The 23,275-nt window shown below is 36.2% G+C and overlaps 1 protein-coding gene and 1 long non-coding RNA gene across 3 annotated transcripts in view; one reads left to right on the forward strand and one right to left on the reverse strand.

Moving 5' to 3' along the window:
• The window catches only part of LOC122573367 (lachesin-like), a 259,680-nt gene that overhangs the window by 110,418 nt on the left and 125,987 nt on the right, over positions 1-23,275 (forward strand). The window lies entirely within an intron of this gene.
• On the reverse strand, positions 1,594-14,122 carry LOC122573368. Of its 2 annotated transcripts, none has more exons than XR_006318724.1 (3): positions 13,834-14,122; positions 13,587-13,769; positions 1,594-1,890 (listed from the first exon to the last, which is right to left on the reverse strand). It is a non-coding gene; the product is annotated as an uncharacterized LOC122573368 (long non-coding RNA). The 2 variants fall into 2 exon arrangements; XR_006318725.1 differs by having other exon boundaries at positions 1,594-1,902.

Below are 23,275 nucleotides of genomic sequence, written 5' to 3' on the forward strand. Positions count from 1 at the left end.
AATCTCATACGCTATAAATCTTATAAAATTTTATCATATTAAACGATTATTCCTTTACCTTTTCTCTTTTGCTGATCGTTAATTCCAAATTTCTATCACCCCTCTGCAGCACTTAATCCTACTGCAGTTCTTGATTTTGTATGCCCAGCCTCGTTCTTGTTTTAACGAACCAAGAGATTTTAAACTTAACCTATTATCATCTAGTGCAAATTTAATATGAATCACTATCAATAAAATTATTTATACTTCTGCTTCGTGTAGACGAGTTTCTATCTTATTATCTTAATACGTCTTTATACCTTAATCCCATTGGGATCGTTTCTTATTAAGTTAATTGCTTTGCTAATCGTTATTCCTCTTAAATATTTGCGGTTCCAAAATAAGGGAACGCTAAAGAATAACTGCAAGCCCAGGAAGGGGACTGAAGAGACTTTTCAAAAATAGTCATTCTGATCGAGAAAAAGAAAAAAAATAGTATAAAGGAAAGTTTTTAACTGAACATTTTTTTTTACCGCTCGGTCCTTAACGAGGTAAAATACGATAACGTACTTTTGCGGTATGGAATAATAATTTGACAAGAGTGTCTGTGTGCCAGATTTTCGTCTGCGAATTGAAAAGAATTACAAGTTGGCCGTTGGCGCGAGTTTCGATTTCGATAAAAAGAGGAAGAAAGTTGAAAGGCAGATAGGCGGTCGCTCATTTTTCTAGCGCCAACAACAAGCTTCAGCTGTCGGATCAGCGACAGCACGCGGGCAGATGTCGATCGACCGCGTGTGCAAGTATGTCCGGGAGCCGTAATTGATTCACATTCTGTAACGAGAAAGGGTAAAAGGGGCAGCGACGAACGCCAGAGAAGCTCTATTGCGGATTTACAGACAGGGCGGCAGACTGCCGGGCGGCAAGGGATGCTAAATTATTTACTGCCTAGTCTATCTGTACGCTGGATACTTACCGACACGTGTTGCATGTCTATAGTTGTATACCCTTGCTTGTTCCTCCGCTACACGGCCAACACTCCGCACGGTACACGAAGTAGAAATTTTCCATAGCGAGAAATCTTTCTTATTAATATAATCGCATCGTATACGGGGGATCTTGCGCGATAGAGACTGCGTGCATTATCGATGAGGATGCATTATCGGATCGCTTATTCGATCAAAGGGAACTTGGATTTTTTGACGTTACAACTATCGCGTTTCACCGATTTTGTAAAAGTAGAACTTTCTCCAGTTTTACTTTTGCTTCGCAGTCTTTGTGAATAAAATATATAGAAAGTTTGATTCCGACGATCGATTTTAATAAGATTTCTCAAAGAATCGCCTACTGTCCTATTTCCACTATATATATAAAAAAAAAAAGAAGAAAATTCTCCCAACATATTTGTATTTCGCGATCAGAAACACGAACCTTTCCCAAACGATATTTCCATCGATATTCAATGGTGAATTTATCCGTTTTAAACCCGTTCCAAGCTCAGGTTTCAACTTTTAATTACACAACGTGTAGCAATTAGCGTGGAGAAACATGGTAATAAAATGTAACAAATCCGAGAAATATTATTAACTCTCGTATTTGCGTTTCTGTCGAGATATGTTAAATAAATTTAATACGCGATACGTTTAATCGATGTCTACATTTTTTGGACCATTGGTTCGTTGATTAAACGTTGGCGGCCAGCTTGAACTCGAACGGCTCCTCTTTAATCCTTCATGTCGATGTCTACTCCTTAACGGTTGACTCATTCTCATGGGCATCGTTATCGAGTGTCGGGTTTGCGTTCTTATCCACGAAATCTTGAATTACGTATCGTTCAACCACTTGATCGTCCGTCTGGTCGCGTTTACCGCCGTTTTTCCATGTCCTCGTTCGTTTCGATTGTCCTAGCGATTCCTGCAAGTTGTTCTATCGATTTTAAATTCAATTATCCCCTTAGAAGAATGTTCTTGCCGATCGAATTAAAAAATTAGAAATTGTTTCTACTTTTGCTTTTATCGTTTAGATACTAAATTTGCCAAATTAACATATCCATAGGTACATCTATGAAAATTACAAGTTTTAGACTATCTGTAAGTTCTTTAATCGGTGGTACAGATGTTGCACTGCTCTGTAAAACGTTAAGACGGATTCAAATTTTCCTCTCGTATTCCGGAACAATTTTTGCTAATATCGAATTTTCTTTTCCAGGTGAGTGTAACAATTAATTTCAAGCACGAGACAATGTCGCAAAAATATAATTCGTAAGTATTCTTCAAAAATGGTGTCAACGCGATCGCGATTGGTAGAGACTCAACTAGGAGAACAAAATTCCTGCGATTAAAATAATTCTACATGCGTATGCTACATATATGAATATTGTATCCTTCAATGACTCAACGTGTTTCTATCGCCTTAGTCGTCAATCTGTTTCCTTCGCTTATTTTTTAAATAATTCAACTTCGTATATCCCCAGTCCCACTGTTGTTACTTATGCCAAGCTATACAAGAGGGTTGATAAGTTCGAGGAAATTACATTGTCAATACGCTTGCACTTTCACTGAATTTGTTTTCAAAACAAGCGATAATTTACTTCTTCTTTCTACGATTGAAGTAACCTTTATAACAGCAAATTTGTCGATAAGTAAATTTTTAGTTAATTTAAATCAAGATAGTACTCTTGTACAAAAGAATAATTTTATTATCGAATATCTTATTATCTTATTATCATACTCTCGTAGTTTATTTTGCGATTTTACATTAATTCTTATCATCCGCTTATCGTATTTGGTCAATCGAAAGTTATTTGGTATGAACGTATACGTGTTCTGCGAAGATTAAACATCGAATTATATTAATAAGTCTTTAGTTACTAAATACATCGTCCGCAAAAAGTGTCGACGCCCATGTACGTTTATTTTACATTGAAGCATTTTTTCTATCAGGTTTCATTTTCATAGTATCAAATTTGTCTAATCGTGTCACGGTAGTACGTAACAAACGATACGATTTAATATACTTGCACGTAATAAAATAGTCTTCATAGTTATTGTGTATATTATATATCTTATAACTTTTACGCACATAGACTTTAAAAATGCCATGTATAGTGCTAGAATTCGCGTAAAAATGACAAAACACAAAGACCTTATTCGACGTTGTAAGACGATAAAATGAAAAATCTCATATCGCGTATGATAAAAGTAATTTATCATGCCGATTCTCACAGAAGTAGCGAAATGATATTTCTAAAGTCCACGAAAAGTTAAATAGGTAGAACAGAACATCCGGCATACGAGCAATTCGGTGAGCAACGCGTAAAAGCATGAAAAATAAGCATTCGATCAGCGTAAATATTTAAGCGGTTTAACAGGTAACGATATGAGATATGAAAAATAAAATTGGATATTTCGTCAGGGAAACTGTCGTGTTATATGTATCTGCATTCGTACCATCGTGGAATTATCAAGAACGAGTCCTGAAAGGAATCTCGATCGCGATATCACTTTCATTCTCGCTCTTGTCACAGCATTCGCCGGAATGAAAGTCGAACGAACGTCGGGCCATTTAAAAATCCAAGAGGATACGTCAGAATCGAATGAACTGTAACCGATCGAAATTCTTGGGAAATGGTATGACGTTCGAGAGTTTGCAGAAAAGTGCTGATCCCGTGTTCTTCGGTTCTATCTTTGTCCTCGGCAGACAAGCAGTTAGTACTTCCAGCTGATCGTGGGAACTTTCCGGATAGCGATACGAAACGAATGTAAATCAATGTCAATCGCACCTTCGCGTTTAACGCCCGTTAGCTCGGGCTGCGGGAACCTCAAACAGAACTTTCTCAAATAGTCTGATTTATCGCGAAATTCTTTTCCATTAATATTCCATTTCGTTTTATCAATATGTCGTTGTATGTTGGTCCTTTGGTCTTCCATTGGGACGGTTACGGTGACATTGATAGCGTAGAAGCTCTTATCTAATTTCTTTTTCATCGATGCAAAAATGCAAAACCATAAACTAGACCTCTACAATTCCCTGTCCTTAATCATAAAACTTTTTGCTTTCAACAAGATTCACCGCAAAGGTGCATTCGAGTTGTTGATTAAATATCATTATCGTCAAAGTGCTAAGGTTTAAAACAGCTTGCAGAGTACAATGTATTGTTAATTTGCCATTCGTTTGTACGTTCTGCGGATATCACAGCTATTTAGCGGAATATCTTTTCGCGGCTAAAAACTGATAATATTAAGATGAATTTATATTTCAAAATGCTTTATTATATTTAAAAAAGCTACGCACCTGAAGATTGGTCGTATACCCTAAATGCCGGAACACTTTCAACGGAACATCTTTGAACGTACAAGAATATTCTTGTTAAAATACGTTCATCGCAGACCAAAGACCACCTTCTATAAGCATTTTTGGTGTTCGTATATTTGTGGATACTTAGATATCGTTTTAGTAGCGTATTTCAGATAGCAACAAGCTTTTAATGGAATATTTTAATTACAAGAACAGATTTTACGTCGTCATTTTGGGGTTAGTGGATCGATCGGAAATTTGTTTGTCCTACATAACGTGCTTTAAGAAGACCCGTAATACGTTTATAGGAAATTTCTTTTCCGCTCTTTTCTCGGAATTTCAAAAAGTCACCTTCTCGCTTTTTATAGGTAAAGCTATACCTCTTTTTACATCTATCTTTTAGCAGGTTGAAACGAATTCGGCAAGCATCACAAAAAATATTCTTTACCTTAATTTAGCTACTATTTGCGTAGACGACGAATTAATGACTGGCTTATTATAAATTTATACCATCGGTTTTTTAAGTGTTTCTTCTTTGGTTCAGATGGAAGGCAAATATTTGATACTTGCCGAATTCGTTTCAATATGTACAAAGTGATCTTAAAAGCTTGGGAAAAGAATAATCGAAGCTGATCGCTTTTCGTGCCTCGCCTGGTACGTTAGACGCTACGGTATCTCCTATAATCCGTATAATTTGTATATTAATATTTTTAGAACCAAATGTAATATATTAAATCGTAGGAATTATCATAAATCGAATCACGTCTTGTTTTCAATATCGCTCTAACAGATTCGCACGATCTTTTACCGCGTAGCAAAGTTAAATCCGTCTACGCACCTGTTTATCCGAGGGATTAATTCGTTTCACCATCCGCCGCTATCGATATTACTGTCGTTGACATTGTCTCTTGTCGCGATCGTTATTTACGGTTGTTTATGGAAAGAGAATCTAGACGCGCATTAATCGGTCTGACTCCAACGAACATAAATATTGCAACTCGCTAAAAGATTACCATGACCTTTCACGTTGCACGTCCATCACAATTACTTGGATTCGGCAAATCCAGGACCGGCATGCGATCGGTAAGTTCGGGAGAAAAAAAACTGCCGGCTGACCTCCGCGTTGTGACCGCCGAATGTGACCGCAAAAGCTTGCGTTAATAGGAATAAAATAGCATGGATGAATTATCCTCTTTGAATTGCGCAAATCCTCCGGGCACAATTAATCGGACATGGTTGTCTCGTCGCTTAAAACTCCAGTCTTCGGTCGTTCATATCATCCTCTCGCCCCCTCGTCGTCCCTTTTCACCACTCGCAGACTTCTTTTCAGTATTGTTCAACATAACAGGAGAATCCTGTGGGCAAGGCAGGCTGAAATGGGAGAGGGCGAAGGGGATGCGAGGGTCGAAGCCCGCAAAAATGAGTAGAGTTATGAAGTCAACGGCTTTATTATTTATCTGCTTTCTGAGCTCTCTTTTGCGCGTCTCTCTTTGAATTTTCCTCGCTCCTCTGTCGCCGCGTCGCTCTCTCGCTCCTTCTTTTATCGTCTTTCCCCTCTCGTTACTTCCCCCCTCTCCCTCCTCCACTGAAAAACCAGTTACGAGAAACAATACTTGGGACGAGAGCGACGAGCCTACTAATTAAAGAGAACGACGACGCCCGAGACGAAGATCTATCCGCGAACGTCGCGTCGTCGTTTCGCTGCGACGAATTAAACGCGAGCTACGATCCGCTTACGAGCTTCCTTTCGATTTTACTCGATGTTCGTTAAGGTGCGCGCTACGACGGAAATAGCAAAGGTGCAATTTAGAGCAATCACGTTTAATCCTCAAAGGGAATAATCGTGGCGCGAGTGAGAAAAATTTGGTCGCTCGCGGAGTTGATGACGAAATACTTGTGTCAGAAACCGGCAGATAATGCGAAGCACACGATTCATATATATATATATGTGAATACACATAGTGGCTACGAAAAATATAGCATCGTTGTATTTATCGTAGCATTCGTACGATTAACCCCTTAGCCTACACGAGATCTGCCGATCGCGCGAGCCATAGTAGGCAAGAAGTTGGGTCGCGCGCCCTGTCATTCATCTGTTCAGCCGTGTGCCCGAACTGGCGTAAAATGTATACTTTACCACGAATCAGACTCGTAGGTTTCGTTTATGGCACAGATTCTCTATCACGAATCTGACACGTGATTTTCGCTTGTGGCACAAATCCCTTACTACGAGTCTCCCTCGTCGTTATCGGCTAAGGGGTTAATCTGGTTGGCCGTTCGCGAATCACAGCCAAGAGAGAGAGGTAATCATCCGATACTTTGTTACTTTGTCCAAACAAACGTTCCGTATTATGTATCGATAGCTCTTCGAACGTTTCATCTACGTATTTCCTTCTCTTTTTCCTCGCAAGTAAATACGTACGTTGTACGAGGTAAAGAAGGTAAAGAATCTGTTTATGAAAGCAGATGCGTGTAAGCACACGCGTCGACGTTCGTTGTGACGTCAATGTTGCGAACACATCTCTCGAATGTTTTATATCTTTCATTGCATCTGCCAACGCTCCGAGTATGAATGCAAATGATGCGTCAAAGACCGGCGGAAAAGCTCACTTTGTAGTTTGGCTTGTGTGTTCTTTTTTAACGTGTAGACTTTCTTTTACGATTTCTCTAATAAGTGATTAAAGAAGATTTCCGAAACTTTTGATACATTTCTTGATATGCAATGATAAAATAGTGGCCAGGATAAAGATATATAAAGAATTTCTTAGATCTTCCTTCGTCACAGCAAATAATCACAGAAATGTTCGTCCATGTTTAGCCGATATAAATGTGCATGAAACACGCATCTGAAATAATTTCACGTTGAAATTGCAATGTACAAACATCGCGAAAATCGGTTTACGATATTTTCCATTGATACTCGATTTCGAAGAAAGAATGTCAAAGAGCATTATATGCGAGATTCGAACTATAGATGTGCTTGGTACGCGTTAAAGAACATAGTATGTATTTCCGTCTCCTTTTTATGTAATACATTAATTTCTAAGAACATGCTAGTTAGAAATATAGGTGCTATAATTTTCTATTATAAATATAGCGATGTTATTCTAAATTTATAGAATTTTATCGTACAATTTTATTATATCGACTGGTAGGAAGCGATCCGATTAATTATCTTGCACATAAAATATACATATAAGAACCTGATATACAGCCGATATAAAATAAATGTTTAAAATGTTATTAACTCAGTTCATAACGTACTTTTAATTGACGCGTGGAAAAAAAAACAAATTTCATCTCATATTCCCAGATTCCATTATCATCGTTTTCATTTTAGAAGTAAATGTTACGTTTCGTCATGTTGATTTATTGCGAAAACAAAAGCAAAAAGAAAATACACTCACACTGTTCATTGCGATGCATCCAGATACGAACGACCGTCGGTCCGAGGACAGATAAAATGTCTATTAGATGGTGCCACGAGGAAAATATTGTTTCTCCGTGGCGGAAATTTTGAGATTAAAGCAAAGTTCTGTGCTCAGAAATTAGATCGTATCGTGGCGATTGTTTCCCCGAGGACGTTGCGCACAACTCGGACATTATCTCTGCCTCTAAACTACGCATTCATACGACGACTTTCAGGCGTTACAGCGTATTTCTTGCATTATACGTAGAAATATGTAGCTGGGTTTCCATTAATTGCTCCTTGCAAGCAGCGGTCTTTCGAATTTTATTCACTCTCTAATTAAATTGACAAAAACGACGTTCTCCTAGCGATCGAAACTAAGACAATACACAAGTGTCGTGAAAGTATAAGGTTTATTTTAAAATTATTATTATTTTAAAATTATTAACAATGTTCATTTTTAAATTTTATCATAATGGATACACCGCTATCCGCGTGATTCTTAGATACTGGGATACTTAGAAAACCAAGATAAACCGAAAAAGTATCATCAAAAAGTTGTGAATATCTCCGAGATCGATATTTCGATATTGTAATAGCAGATACGTGTGTAGTAGTTTCTAATTAGAAAGACGAACGTTGTCTCTAATTACTAATCCATTATCAATTTGAACATCTTGGTCAAATCTACGTGCCACGGCTACAAATTGAGTAAAAATTTGAATAGATGTATGGAATTTTGCAGCCAAGAGGCAATGCAGGTAAACGCGAAACTGGGTCAAGATGGTAAGGTGAAATCGATATTTTCGATAAGATGATGGCAAATGTTACAATCATTTGTCAAATACGAATGAACCGTGGAAAATGAAATTGGAATGGAAACAAATATTTGAGAAGATACGACAACGTTGAGAGCTTTTGAAGTATTAAATAAATACGGGTGCAACGATTCAGTCTGAAAGGAAGGAACACGAGAATAAAACAAAACATATATTTTTATTCGTAAAGAATTATTTTGGATTTTATAAATTAGTTTAACTAAATGCCCGTACGAACGAACAACGACTGTATAAACGACTGTATAAACGACTGTATAAATACAGTTTTCTAAATGTGAAGTAACGCGTATAAATATTCTTTGTTTATTTTAATGTACGTGTTGCTATAGGCGACTATATCTATATCTATATGATCTATATAGGCATTTCCATGGAGATCGTAGAAGAAAGAAAGAGTAGAGCGTTAGAGTCGTCGATATTTCAAAAATATATGATAAAGACGAAATTCTGAAAGCGAAACGAATCTAAAACGACTAAAAGCGAAACCACTTTGTAGAAAGTATTTATATGAACGCTAGACGAGAATATGACGGTTTATTTCGATGGAACTGTATTAGCCGACTATTTTAGCCGAATATATCGCGGAATAAATTAAATACAACGTATAGAGGCATAAAAATGAACGTTACATCGCTCACCTTCTATTTTAACTTTGTTAACACGATAAATGCTTACAAGCCAACTGCGTTTTTATAATATTTGTTATTTTAATTTCCTTGACATTTACATTTATTCTACCGTAATAAAATACCGTGGTATAAAATTCAGCATATGTACTTGTTAAATTCGTAAAACGTAATTGGACCATGATAATGTTTATCCTTTGTCTTGTCGTCGCATGAATCGAGTAAATTCGATTAATTACTTTTAACTACTTTCTCGTTACAAATTAATTTTCACGCTCAACTTCTCTTAAAATTTTATATTTATCTAATATATTTATTTAAATTCTTCTCGATGTATAGAACAATCGCTCAAACTAAAAACGACCTACATCGGCTCAGAAAAATATTCTGTACGATACAAAGTAACGATAGAAATCTTTCCGAAAATGTAGTACGACGAAAATGACATAATCACGAAGGATTTCTGCAAGTGTCCAAGTACTTTCACGAGCAACCGTACGTAGGTACGTCGCACGCACGTCAGACGATCAAACGCTTCGTTACAGAATTTTCTACGAACTAAAAAACTATCGACATTTACATATTATTTCTAGTACGTAGAATATCAAATCGAATTAATTTTACTACCCTTGGAAAGATGAACGTTTCACTGCGGATGAGCGGATAACGCGTCCATCAGGAACAATTTAATCAAGTCGTAAAACATGGTTTGCATCAGCGTTCTTAACAGACTATAAAACGTTATTATATCGAAGGTTGATTCAGAAGGATAGCTGTAAATTCCTTGTTCGAGTGGCCCGCGCGTGGAAAATGATCGGCAGAGTGGATGCCGTTGAAGACGACGGGACACGAGGGGCGCGGAGGTTAATGGGCGTACATAACGAGAAGGGCCTACATTATGCAAATAGCCGTGGATGGCCACCAGCCGTCGACTTATATCTTATCACTTTGACTGGCCGCTCATTCATATGAATATCGCACCCTCGGGAGTGTGTGTTCAGCTTATGCTGGGGTAGTTTTTACTCCGGTTAGAGGAGGGCAGCGACACGTTTTTTCCCTTTTGGTTTTCGCTGGCTCGTGCGTAGTATTCTTCTTGGTTTTATCGTCCACCGCTACAGGATAAACTCTTGCAATTAGCATGACCAGATTGTTATTCACACTTATGGCAGACGTCTCAAAGTTTCTCATGCAATTCCCTTTCTATTCGTACTTTGTTCCATCCTACTTTTTATTCTCGCTTCTATCACACCTATTTACCTATTTGTTCACGTTATCAAGTATAGAAATTCACGAATAACGACAGTTCTACTCCTATCTGAATCTGTTTAACGATTAACTTTTGACTTTTAATCGAGCAACGTGTTAAATCGTTACCCATAAAAAGTGTCGTAAAGATAAAGAGAAGTTGTTTCACCAACGTTCGTATTAAGACGAGGATCGAACAGCTTTCGTACTCTACGGTCAAAAATTATGGAAATCTTAAAGCATCGAGAAAAAGATGACTATTCGATTCGTTGAGTTATAAGATTTATCAGGATCCCTACAACACAGTTTACAAACGGTGAAATCTTCATAAATTGTAGGGAACTGAAGTAGCAGAAATACGGAGGAAAAGGGTGGACAAATATTAACCTAGTTGATTAAATAAATATTAGCGTACGTTCAGTCGGAATCACTCTTACCCTGTGTATTTCTAACGCGTGGACACGGCAATCCTTGATCAAAATAAAACGTCGCTTCGTGTCTCGAAACGATCGAAACTCTTTGTGGAAGATTAACACTTCATTCCTGCGGAGTCGAGTGGGCGATCTTTAAGATCTGGTACCACGTTTCGCGCGGATCACGATTTGTCACGACACGTCTACATGCCCGCGCATGAAATTGCCCTTATCGAGACTTTGGATTTTTAGGTATACGTGGAAATGCTTTGAAAGGGGGAACGAATGCCAGCGAGGTGAAATTATCGTCGAAACACCGATATTAAGTCTCATAAAGTCGTGCTCGCTTCGAAGAAATGCTTAAGCGCAGTCCCCTTGTTTCCACTCACGAACCGTAATTTCAAGTTTCCGATCATTTTCGGGAAAAAAAGTAGAAAATGCGTTATCACCGTGTTGTACTTGCCCCTTTTCTTCCACCTGTATACGTACAAGTACACGTGCAATTTTCTTCCGTAGCTTTTAATGAATTACGACGTCAAGATTTCGTTTTTCTGACTTGTCGACGATGAACGTGCTTTATTAGCAAATTGCGTTTGATCAGACGATATCGATACGTTTCTGTTTTAACGATGGATCGCGAAGAACATAGGAAACCCGATTAAGTCGGCCGCGAGCTTCGAAACGGTTTTGAAATAGTCAGAAATCGGTAAATGTGAGTGGACAGCGAGACTGCGTAAAGATGGGAAATCTTACGAAGAAATTGCGAAGCTTCCAATAAATGGAAGCAAATTGACTGTATATTTCACGGATATTTGAGAGGTCAAAAAATGAGAAGCTCGTCGCAAATAGCTGGTACAGGACGACCGAAAAGATTATCCTCCGAAGAAGAGAAACGTATTACGTATATGGGATATATAGGATAACCCTGGGATTTCTGTTGCCAAAACTTGTTAGAGTAATTGCTACTAATTTCGAAAAGAATATCCAAGCCGAATTGCGTCGCAGAATTTCGCGGGACGATGATTATCATGGAAGAATACCGCGGAAAAGGTCGTATATCAGCAAAGTAAATACAAAGGAAAGATTAGCTTTTGCGAGATATAATATTAACAGAGACAATACATTCTGGAATAAAATCATCTTCTCGGATGGTCAGCATTATACGTATACGGAGAAAGTGAAATACCCAGCTATAAGAGCAAAATTTATTTCCGACTGTAAAACACGGAGACTGCGAATAGAAGAGAATAGAACTGGAAATCTGGTCTGCGATAACGGAATTTTAAACAAATTTACCTAAGTATCTATACATTTTGAACAAATTTAAAGAAAAGTGCGAATAAATTTGGTTTGACGCAAGACTTTTATCTCCAACAAGATAACGATTCAAAGCATTCCGCTTGGATCGTTCAGGATTTGTTGTTGCAAAATACGCTTCGTACGTTAAAAATTTCTTCACAGAGATCAGATGTCAATTCTATACGATACTTACGAGCCAAGATAGTAAGAAGACTTAAGTTACGAAATGAAAACACGCAGTTTCACAGAAGAAAATACATTAGAAACGCTTTTGCATAGCATGGAATATCGATTGCGACAAGAAGTAATTATTGCCAAAAGTGGCAATAAGACAAAATTCTAAGTGCTATCTACAATCTAAAAGTCTGTGTAACTGGCAATTTATACGCGCATATCGATGTATTATCTTCCGAAAAATTTTCTTCGCAATAGTCTACGACCGTGCAATTTATACAGCCGTCAGATTAAAAACAAATTTCTTTATAAACTGTTTAAGCGTTGCAGCGGATATTAAGCTATGTAATGTATAATTAAAATGAAAGACAATTTGGTAATAAACGCTTAAAGGAGAAAAATCGCGGTCCCTCGATTTATTATTAGCATAAGTAGCGGCATAAATTACATACAGAAATAATTCATGCCGGGATTCAAATACTTTTCTGACGTCTCTAATAAAAGATACGTCATGGTTAATGTTCCATCAATTATGTATACATCATTGGATTTTCTTCCAAGTCTACTAGCACATTCCTAATAATTTCCATTTAATATTAATTTCATTCATTAATAGTTTGGGACACGGACAACGTATTTCTTGAATAACCGTGTCTTTGAATAACTCTGTTAACAATTTTATATCCGTATTGTGTTTTGCTAAAAATATCGTATTCTTTGATAAATTAATTCAGTCTTTCACTTTCATCGAAGAAAACGGAAACTACTTCTAAACGAATTGCGTAACAAATATTCTCAATATTTTTGAAATAAATATACATCCGAAATTTATGTCATAAATTATGCGTTTCGGTACGACGCTCAGGTTCGAATACGTGCAGCGTTTTGCAACAAAAAAAAAAAGCTTCTCAGTTGTATTCATCTCATAATATGTGGAATGCAAATCAGAATTAAATACCTTAAAATGGAATAAACCAGCTCAAGTGCGATAAAACGGTTTGTGGTCAGAGTAGTCACGTATGAATCGACGACGCTAAATGAAATTTAATATTATTCTTCTCTATCTTAAATTGCTTCAAAGTTTGCTTAGATTTTGTGTGATTACGTGTGTACTAATCAGATAATAAATAAGAATCATAGAATTATTAATTACAGAAAAATGTATTATAAATGAACGAATGAAAGAAAAGTATCGTAAGTGAGAAGATCTATAGTTCAAGCAGAATGGAGATAAAGTCAAGTTCTGATAAACAGATCCGTATGATTTTAAATATTAAAACATATTGCTGTACGTACACATATTACTCACCTTAATCGAATTTCGTTGAAAATTTAGTATTCGCGAGATAATAGGTAGAAGTTCACAGGTACCGTTCTCGCTCTCTTTACGGCCTTGTCTGACTAGATTTAAAGTTTGACGAGTTTCGGTAACATGTATGGATATGTATACACAGTCCTAGACAGAGGTTACTCTGGATACAACATGCTACGTCTTCAAGGGAGAAAACCACCTGTTAAAACTCGTTAGCTCGCACTTACTATACTGTAGTACCTACCGCATTATTTTATAAGCGATGTAATGTTTCAAATTAGTTCCAGCTATTTTAACAGATTAATATTTGGTTCGTATTCGTTTTCAACACTGATACACTAATTGTACGAAATATTTTCCACAAATATCTTCCACTTTTTATAAACTTGATGGTTGTAGAAAATAGAATATTTAATTTTCATTTAAGTGATTATTAACATCGTTATTTTCGATAAGCTTACAAGTATTCGTGGAATTTAAATAATTTTACGCTTTAAACTTTTCACGATGTTTTCAACAGTACTGACCATGTGCTAACCAGCTTCGAAGAACTGAACTGCGAAACATTCACGAAACATTTGTTTACAACATGATTCTACGCTCTTCGCACGACGTGTACGATGTTATTAACAGACACGACGAAAAAAACTACAAATACCTTAGAGGTCAGTTTACATTAAGCTTGAACTGATTTTTGGACGTAAGAGGCGTTTCATTTTTTCCTCCTATTACAGAGAATTCATCTTCGAACTCGCATTACAATACGACTAAAGAGTAGTCGTTTTACCAATTTTGCAATAAAGCATGTACGATATGCAACTCTTTATCGACAGGTCATACAGAATTCATTTTCCAATCCTTATACGATATTTTTCCAATCTTTGCAAAGTGTCGATGCCCATGCTATCGATAGAGTTCTTTTTGTTGTATTCTCTTCGTGATTTCCTGCTCCGTTTCAAATTTCGAAGAATGTTATCGAATCTTAACGAACGATTGAATTTTGTTCACTCGTATAGATTCGAGATATTTTTGTGAAATGTTGGAAACAATGAGAAAAATGAAATTAATTGCATTCAAATTGACTTTAACGTTCCAAATTGGATTTTAAATATTCGGCTTTTAAATAAAGCAAACGTATAAAATAGACGTGCCATGTAACCATTAGAGACGAAGAAATACTTGAAGCTAAATTTAAAACAATGGATAAAGTGTATTCGATATATTTATCGAAAAAACAGGAGAAAATAGTTTCCAAAGAAATGAATCGCGTTGTTACCTATATCGAATTGTCACTGAAGATTAACGAATTATGTGTAACTATTTTTGTCAACTGTTTTATCTATTAAAACTGAAAAATCGTCAAATCAACTTGTACCAAAACTAAATAGATTTAAAGTGATCTATTCATCTAACGATAAATTACAATGTAATTCGTAAGAAGAAAAAATTCTTTCCCATTCTTCTTATTCCGATAAAGAAATATTTTGTATTATACTGTAAGAAGGAAGCACTCAGCAGATATATGTACATGTATTTTATACGACAAACTTCGAAGGAAAGGGAATTCTGACCAGGAACGTATTAAGAATTTTACTGGTAATGGATTCAGTAGCGAACGAGATATTTAGGTTTATCGAAAATATTCTTTGCGTAACACGAAACCCTGATATTCGGTCACATCGGAGTTATTGGAGTCGGATTGGATATCGAATTTCCAACGTGATATATACACGTGCAGTAGATTAAAATTTAAAAAAAAAAAAAAAAAAAGAAGATGCGCGCAACACTTAACGATTTGACGATTCCATGAATTTTCATTGTTCGAATCGCTCGATTAATGTGATATTACATCGTTGAATCGCGTCAGCAGTGTTTAAATGCGATTGTTAAATCTGTCAATAAGTTAATTAATTTGAACGATTTAATAATCTGTTCTAGTAATATTATTTGTAGTAATTAGAGCACGTTACATGTGTAGGATTATCAGAATTAATTTAACCGGACCGTAACTGATACTGCTTCCTTTTGTATCTGCTGCGACAAATCAATCAAATACATAGTACATTCGTATCGATTAGAGCGTTAGAAATTTCAATCACCGAGTAGTGACGATAGAGATGAACAATGAAATAGCTAGATAAATAGAATAAATGAAAATAGAATAAGAAATACGTTCGATTAAAAGTCATATCTTAATGGTAATTAAAATGGAACAATATTATTCTTTTATTCGACCATATATTTTTCCCAAATTTGTCAACTTTAAAACGAATTTGGACGCAACTCGTGTTTTTGAACATCGAAGAGATTAAGTTTTATTCGTAATTCTAATTCTACTTTTACCGAGCAAATTTTTTACTGTATTGTCTGTCCGATCCGAGACGAATGTAAAATATCAGAAAAAAAAAAAGAAAAACGAACGTTACCCATTCAAGTTCTTTAATTAACGTTATAACTATAACGAGATCGGAAGCTAATTTATCTTTTATTTACATGGAAACGACAAAAAGCAGTATTCATGCCTGGCGCGAGTCTCCTTCAATTTCCCTTCCTTTGATTATATTTCGCGCGATGCTAAAGAAAGTTCTCCGGTTGATGCTGTCTCAATATTTATATCTGCCGGAAGCTAATTGTTCAAAAGAGATCCTTTTGTTTCACGGCCCGGCTTGAGCGTCGCTTCTTCAAATCCGTGTTTTACCTTCTCTCTTTCCCTTTTCGAATCGTAATTCGAGTTTCAAAGGAAAAGCTAAGTAAAATCCGAAACAAAACCACGTGGTCAGCCAGCTGGTAATTATTAACGCGACGGCAAGAAGCTTGCCGCGATTAATAGGGGGGAAAGCAAAAATTCCGACGGAAGGAAATAAGAGGGAAGAAGAGAGAAGGATAGGAAAGAGATTGGTCGAATAGCCCGACAACGTGTTTCACCCACATACACCCACATGCACACACCTGCGTTGTAATGTTTTGCAATATGATATTATGCGGCACTCACAATATGACAGGGTATTATCCTCACGCAGCGCGGATTTCCATATTGCGGCTAACGTGGCATTACGCGAAATCAACTGCATAACTACGAGTTTACCGTTAAACGTCGTTAGCTACCGCGCCGTGAGTCTAAATGCACGTTGCGTCTCAATATCAAGAGGACTTTTCACGATTACCGACCTGTTAATCCACAATCGCCATTTTCTAGCGGAGCGACTCGCGCCTAAAATATTTATATCTTACGTTGGATAAACAATCGGATAAACAGCAGCTAACATTTTCAACGTGTAACGTAGAATTGAAGTGTATTTAGCATAATAAGAGAACATCGTGCTTTTGCTATTACCAATTAAAATATGAATTTTGGATGAAACGTTCACTGCGAGCTAAGAACTTTCACGTATGAAGAGTAGGAAAACGAAAAGCACGAGCCACGTTTCTCGATTTTTGTAGAAGAACAATTTTCAATAACAAAACAGTAGTAGAATTATATAGCTGAAGGTAATTATAGAAAATATATATATATATATATATATAGAAAAAAGATAGGAAAATAGTAGCTTTTATACTTAACGATCATTAACTGGTAATCCGTTGATAACGCGACTTGTTAATTATTATAAAGGTAAATAGGAGTTTCATACAGCACGCAATCGCACGTATGTATGTTGGGGGAATATACGTTTTCCTTCTAGAAAGTAATAAAATCTTGTTCCAAGCTTTCAAGCTTTCTGATACTAAATCCCTACTAGATAAATACGCTACACTCGTAATTAGCCTCCGTAAGGAAAGACCCGTTTCAGTTAGTTACCTAAAAAAGTATGGAAAATATTTCAGTTTTTAAGCTCGTTATACCGGCTTCGTAATTACACCTATTTTTGTACTGGCTAACTAACGTTCAATTTCCTTTATTATCCTTATACGGTAAACATGTACAGAATGTCCTGCTCCTACGTCTTTTGGAATATTTTGCATATAATTAAAAATTACACGGAAACACATGAAAACGTATCGTCGTCATTATTACAGTGTACCATTAATGTATAATGTTGCGTTTGAACGATTTGAAAGACTCACAGTCTACAGTAGGATCTACAGAAAATATCCGAAATTTTAAGGTTTAGAGAATGGAACGAATCTCTGGTCGCGTACCATTTCCTTGATTGCGTTCGTGAAAGTGTGAATTTGCGTGAACATCCGCATTCTAAAGATCTCGAATGGTCGACTATAATTTCGCTAATAACGTCGATAATAGTCTCAAATATGTTTTAGACTAAAATTATATTTGCGAGGAATGGCGAAGAAGAAACGAAGAAAAGTGGATAGGAAATATTATTAGAAAGCATAGGAAGCGATTAGATACATTAGGAAGTAGCGTAGTAAGTAAGATCAATGTAAGTATAAATAAAGGATGTTAACGCCGAGGAAAATGTTGGCACGTGTTATCGTGCCAATCATCCTAAGGAACGTTTTAATGTGTTTTAATATATGGCGCATAAAACCGTATACCTTGTATCGAAACTCGGAAGTATAGTTGCTTTTAAAACGGATGCCCACACCCCGCGTAAAACTTCTGTTTGAATGATAGGTGGGAGTGTCCGGAAGTCAGTGGCATAGCGCGAGCTAGCCAACGTGAATTACGAATTCCTTTGTTCGTCCTTTGAAGAAAGTCCGCCCTTGTCGGCATCGAAAGAGCATTAAAACGTAGGAATAAAAAGTCTCTCTATCGACTGATATACTTTATAAGGATCTGGCTATTCTTCGAGCGTGACACGGTATTACCGCTAGCGCGTGTTCGTACTTTACGAAAACCATTTTGGCAAATATCGAGGTTGTCACGCAGTTCTAATAGCTCGATTTTTATTTTACTTTTTGATTTTATTCGCTTACTCGCCAATAACAAAACGTATTTAACAAAAGTAACAACGTTGCTTTATTTACAGCGATTCTACAAAATTTCTAATAATCCTAATATCTCAAAATATTCTCAGTTCTTCGAGTTCTTCGAGTTGAGAGCTCGAGTGTCCTACGTATGTAATTCGCGAAAGTCTTGAGTTTTAGAAATCCACGAAATCTATACAGCAAATAGTAAAAATTGATAGTACAGCTTGGTAATAGTTAAACTAAAAATTTATCCTTTATAACATTTTAACGCTGAATAGTGGTTTAACTCCACCAGCAGACTTAACAGCAGAATTTAATCAATAGCGTTATCACGCGTTATTTCATCTTTTCTCGCGAGTACATAATTCCACTGTTCTAACATAAAAACAACGAACGCTATTCGTTTGAATATCAATTTCAATGTCTCCTACTATCAACGACAGAGTACTCGTTACTTAATTAACGAACTTAACCAACTACATTTCGATTTTATTAGCCTCGATCGAGCAACGAGCGAAAGGCAAGAGCGACCGCCGCCAGTTTCATCCCTTTTCCGTTCTTTAATCAGAATCTTCATCTATGAAATTAAAGCTTGCAGCGGCATATCGAATTAAAGTGGGAGCACGTATCGGTGAATAAATAGCCGACCGCTCGAATCGTTCGTACGTCTCTTCGCATGCATTCACGTTCGTTTACGGCTTGTAAAATTTTTTTAAGCGCTACGTCGGATCATTAATTTTTGTTAGCACCGCTTCGCGAATATCGTAACAAAAGACAGAACGAGAAAAGCGTCGTTAACGGAGATATGACACAGGCCACGTAATGTTTCCTGACGGGACCGATCCGCTTCGATCGATCCATACTTGAGAGACAGAGAAGAAAATGAAACATTGAATTTTTCACGCGGACAGGAAATTGCGAGTGCTTTTTAAACATCCCTGCTTTTTAAGCGCAACTTTCCGTAATAAATCTGTTGTTAGTACGATATTGACAAACGCAACAGGGTTGCGTGTTATTCCGCAAAACGGTATGAAAAATGCAACGACAAGGGTAATCATTTCTTAGTAGCAAAGTATCGGATTGTTCGGAAAGTTTACAAGTTTTGATATTTTTTCTATATTTTTGTTCATTTTCGCGCGGTAAGGAGCGAAATATTTTTGTAATTAATTCGATTTTATCGTGAAATCTCGCGAATGATCGATAAAGAGTCGTTTCGTATTTACGTTGGTGTAATGCGAAGGAATACTGTCGTACGGAAATTTCCAAATATAACTACGCGTTGAACGATTATCCTTAGGTGTTACATCTGTAATTAAATCCTTTGAGAAGGATCTTGGTTTCCAGATTAATCTTCAGACGACTAGAATAACAGTCTGCCTGTTGCAATAGTTAACAACGAAATTACTTGGAATATCTGTATTTAGTATAATTATGTCCGTATAATTAATCGATCGTGCCGCGTCTATTACGCGCTTTTCTTCTTAGTACGCAGATTCTACGAGCGATGAATTTTTATAGACAATGTTTTGGTTATGCTTTGATTAAAACGCTTGTTAACAATTTTCCAATTTATATAAATACGACGTATTATAAGTTTTAGACACTCGGTTGACGTTTTCGATTTCTACGATCGATACAACTAATACGTTTTACACAGTAAAATGTACGCGAATGTAGATATCTGAGATTCCAAATGATCGTATTTGTCTTTTACGATTATTCCACGATACAAAATTATCTATTTCGCTATTCGTTTACTTCTTTGCACGAGTCCTTCGCGAGTAACAGCTAGTGATTATTATTTATTCTTAATCGAATGTTTAAGGCGAGTTGAAACAATTTCGCTGTTTTCATCGAATTATTTATGTCTACTCGTATAAGGTTGCGCATAATACGTACCGCGCGGTATGAAAGTTATAAAATTTCAAGCTCTTAAAGGGGAACGAGTACATAAATTTGCAGTTCGCAAGAAAGTTGTAGATCGAGGCAGCGTAAAGGATGTTCTAACGCCATAAAAAACATTTCCTTGCGTTTTTCTGCGTTGGTGGTAATGATATCATTAGTAACTATGATAGCACAGTATAATTGGTAACACGATACCTTAGTGCTGCGTGAAACTTTGAGACACTTTGTATAAAATATAAACGAAGGCTGGTAATTATTTTCTAGCGCTAATGCTCCTTACAAACTTAACTTCCTTTTTCCTCTGTAACCAGTCTTGTTATTTTCTTTCTCGAATTAATAAACGATAATTGCGTAGTGGCGAACCTCTGGAAACTCAGCAACCATCAAACATTCCATTATTTGTCATATGTAGGCAATTTGCGAAAAAAAAAAAAAAAACAAAGCAGCGAAGTTACGATACAAGTGCCGTGTACGACGTTTCGATATAATCAATTCGATAGAAAACTCTAAAACTTTCGCAGAAGCTTTCTTATCGACATCGGTTGAAAATATATAGACTGTGGTACTCATAAGTACAATTTTCGACATAAAGATCAGGGCATCCATCCATCTGTTGGCAAACTTTCACAAATTTTATTTTATTTGGGACTTTATATGTTATTATAAGGCACGTATGACGCGAATGAAATAATATATAGACGATACAAGCGGCGATGGAAAGCATCGAATTTGTGGTATACGTCAGCAGAGTCCTCTCGCACGATCGAATTGATATCGTTAGTGGAAAGTTTCGAAGTCGCGAGTTACAAGTCACTAATATCGATATGACAAATATCCTGCATAACGAGTTTACAAGTTTAGTAGAGAAATAAATGAAATTTCACGAGGAAATTATTCGATTGTCTCGTTTGATGAAAAATTGCAGAATTACAAATAAGAAGTCTATAACTTAGGACACGTAACTTGTCGATTTATTTATTTAAGAAGACCGAAGCCCGGTTGAATTTGGCCAAAGTATACAAATCACGAGACAAGACGAACGTCCAGTAGCAACATTTGTTGTAATATGTCTAAATGGTCCGTTAAAAGTTTAGCGATAGTATATGATAATTTAAATAATATCACTACGCAGTAGTTTAGCAATAATCGAATATGATCGATACTGGCAATATTATTCGTAACACGTTAATACAAGAGTAAAAATAAGATGCGAAAGATCTTCGTATCGCGTACGATTACGCTCGATGATATGCTAAACAAGTATAAAACTTGCAAGCCCGTCATCGTTTATCCAATTTAATTGAGTCGTGGACGGCAAGAAGGATTATTGAAGGATAATGATAGATTTTCTCGAAGCAAGCAGCCGCAATTGGGTTATCTGTATAGGAGTATTTACTGACCCCGGTCTGTTGCGCCACTCCATCACTTAGGGCAGGGCGTTTTCTCCATGAAGTTCCCTTGGGCTTCCGAGATTATGTCCCAGCGAAAAAGGAAACTTTGTGCGAGCTGCGTTTCAAACATGTCCTAAATCTTTCGGATATCCACTCGAATAGAGCCAATCGATCTTTCCATTTGGAAAAGGAAACGATGAAAGAGAAACCAAGTATCAATTTAACGACCTTCTTGGTTTCTTTTTTTTTTCATTTCACGTCGTTGCGATTTTTAATATTTCACAATTTCTTTCGCATTATCTTTTCTGCGATCTCCTGTTTGTAGGATTTATCAAATTTAAGTAGTACCGTTCGCGATTATTTGGAGAAACGGTTATCGAGAAATTTAATGAAAACGAATTTTAAGAAGGAATATCGTATATTATATCGTATAATTGTAAATATCTACTTAGTTCTTACCGTTAGTAAAGGATTTTATATATTATTTTTGCTAGGTTTCTCTTCTTGAAAGAATTCTGTTTCATATTCGCTACGTTCGCCATCTTTTTCACGATAATCTCGATGATGCTTTATAATTAAAAAAAAGAAAAGAAAAAGAAGAAAAATTAATAGTTAGCAACTTTGCGTCGTCTGAAATATATAATCTATTCTTTATTCTATAAAATATCCAGCTATCAACGTGTCTTCTATGCTGACAATAGACGTACTTTCTACGTATATTACAATTTAACGTGAAATCGTCATTAAAAACTAGACCGGGTATTTCAGTCGAAATCTCGTCAAATATCTCTAGAAATATCTCATTCCCTCTGCATTTCAAGTAACATGTATCTGGAAATCATCATTATCCGCATTCAAATAAATTTTTAAATAATGCATATTTTATTAAATACATTGTTACAATATACTTCTCCAATTATATCTTTAATATGGGAATACTACCGTAATCCCCCTATCTTTCCTACAGTTACATCGATCAATCATTCTGTAACTTTGCGTTACGTAATAATAATAATAATAATAATAATAATAATAATAATAATAATAATAATAATAATAATAATAATAATAATAATAATAATGATGATGATGATGATGATGATGATGGTTCTAATTGTGTCGCTTTAAATGTTGATTTCGCAAAATACGTTACGCGATATAACGTTGTACACGATACAAGCGAAATCAAAGAGTGGAACCATTAGTAATGCCACAGTTACTATTATTCGCAGTTAATTAAAGATTATACGCATGCTGTACGATCGAACAGGCAGAAATATTCCGCGATTTTCTGAAACAATTATTTCAATGCCCGAATGTAAGTAAATCGCCAAACTGAGTAAGAAAGATATAATATATTCGCTTTCGATTTACTATTTCACGACTACTATTCATACTATTTCATGAATGGTAAATATGATTTGAAAATTAGAAACAAAAGCTGTTCGCTATTATTCGAATTACATTTTTCGATATTCTATTTTGCGCCGTGACAGTTTTTGTCAGTGTCTAAACAAT

This window comes from Bombus pyrosoma, linkage group LG12 (genome assembly GCF_014825855.1).
Source record: "Bombus pyrosoma isolate SC7728 linkage group LG12, ASM1482585v1, whole genome shotgun sequence".
In the NCBI taxonomy this organism is placed as follows: domain Eukaryota; kingdom Metazoa; phylum Arthropoda; class Insecta; order Hymenoptera; family Apidae; genus Bombus; species Bombus pyrosoma.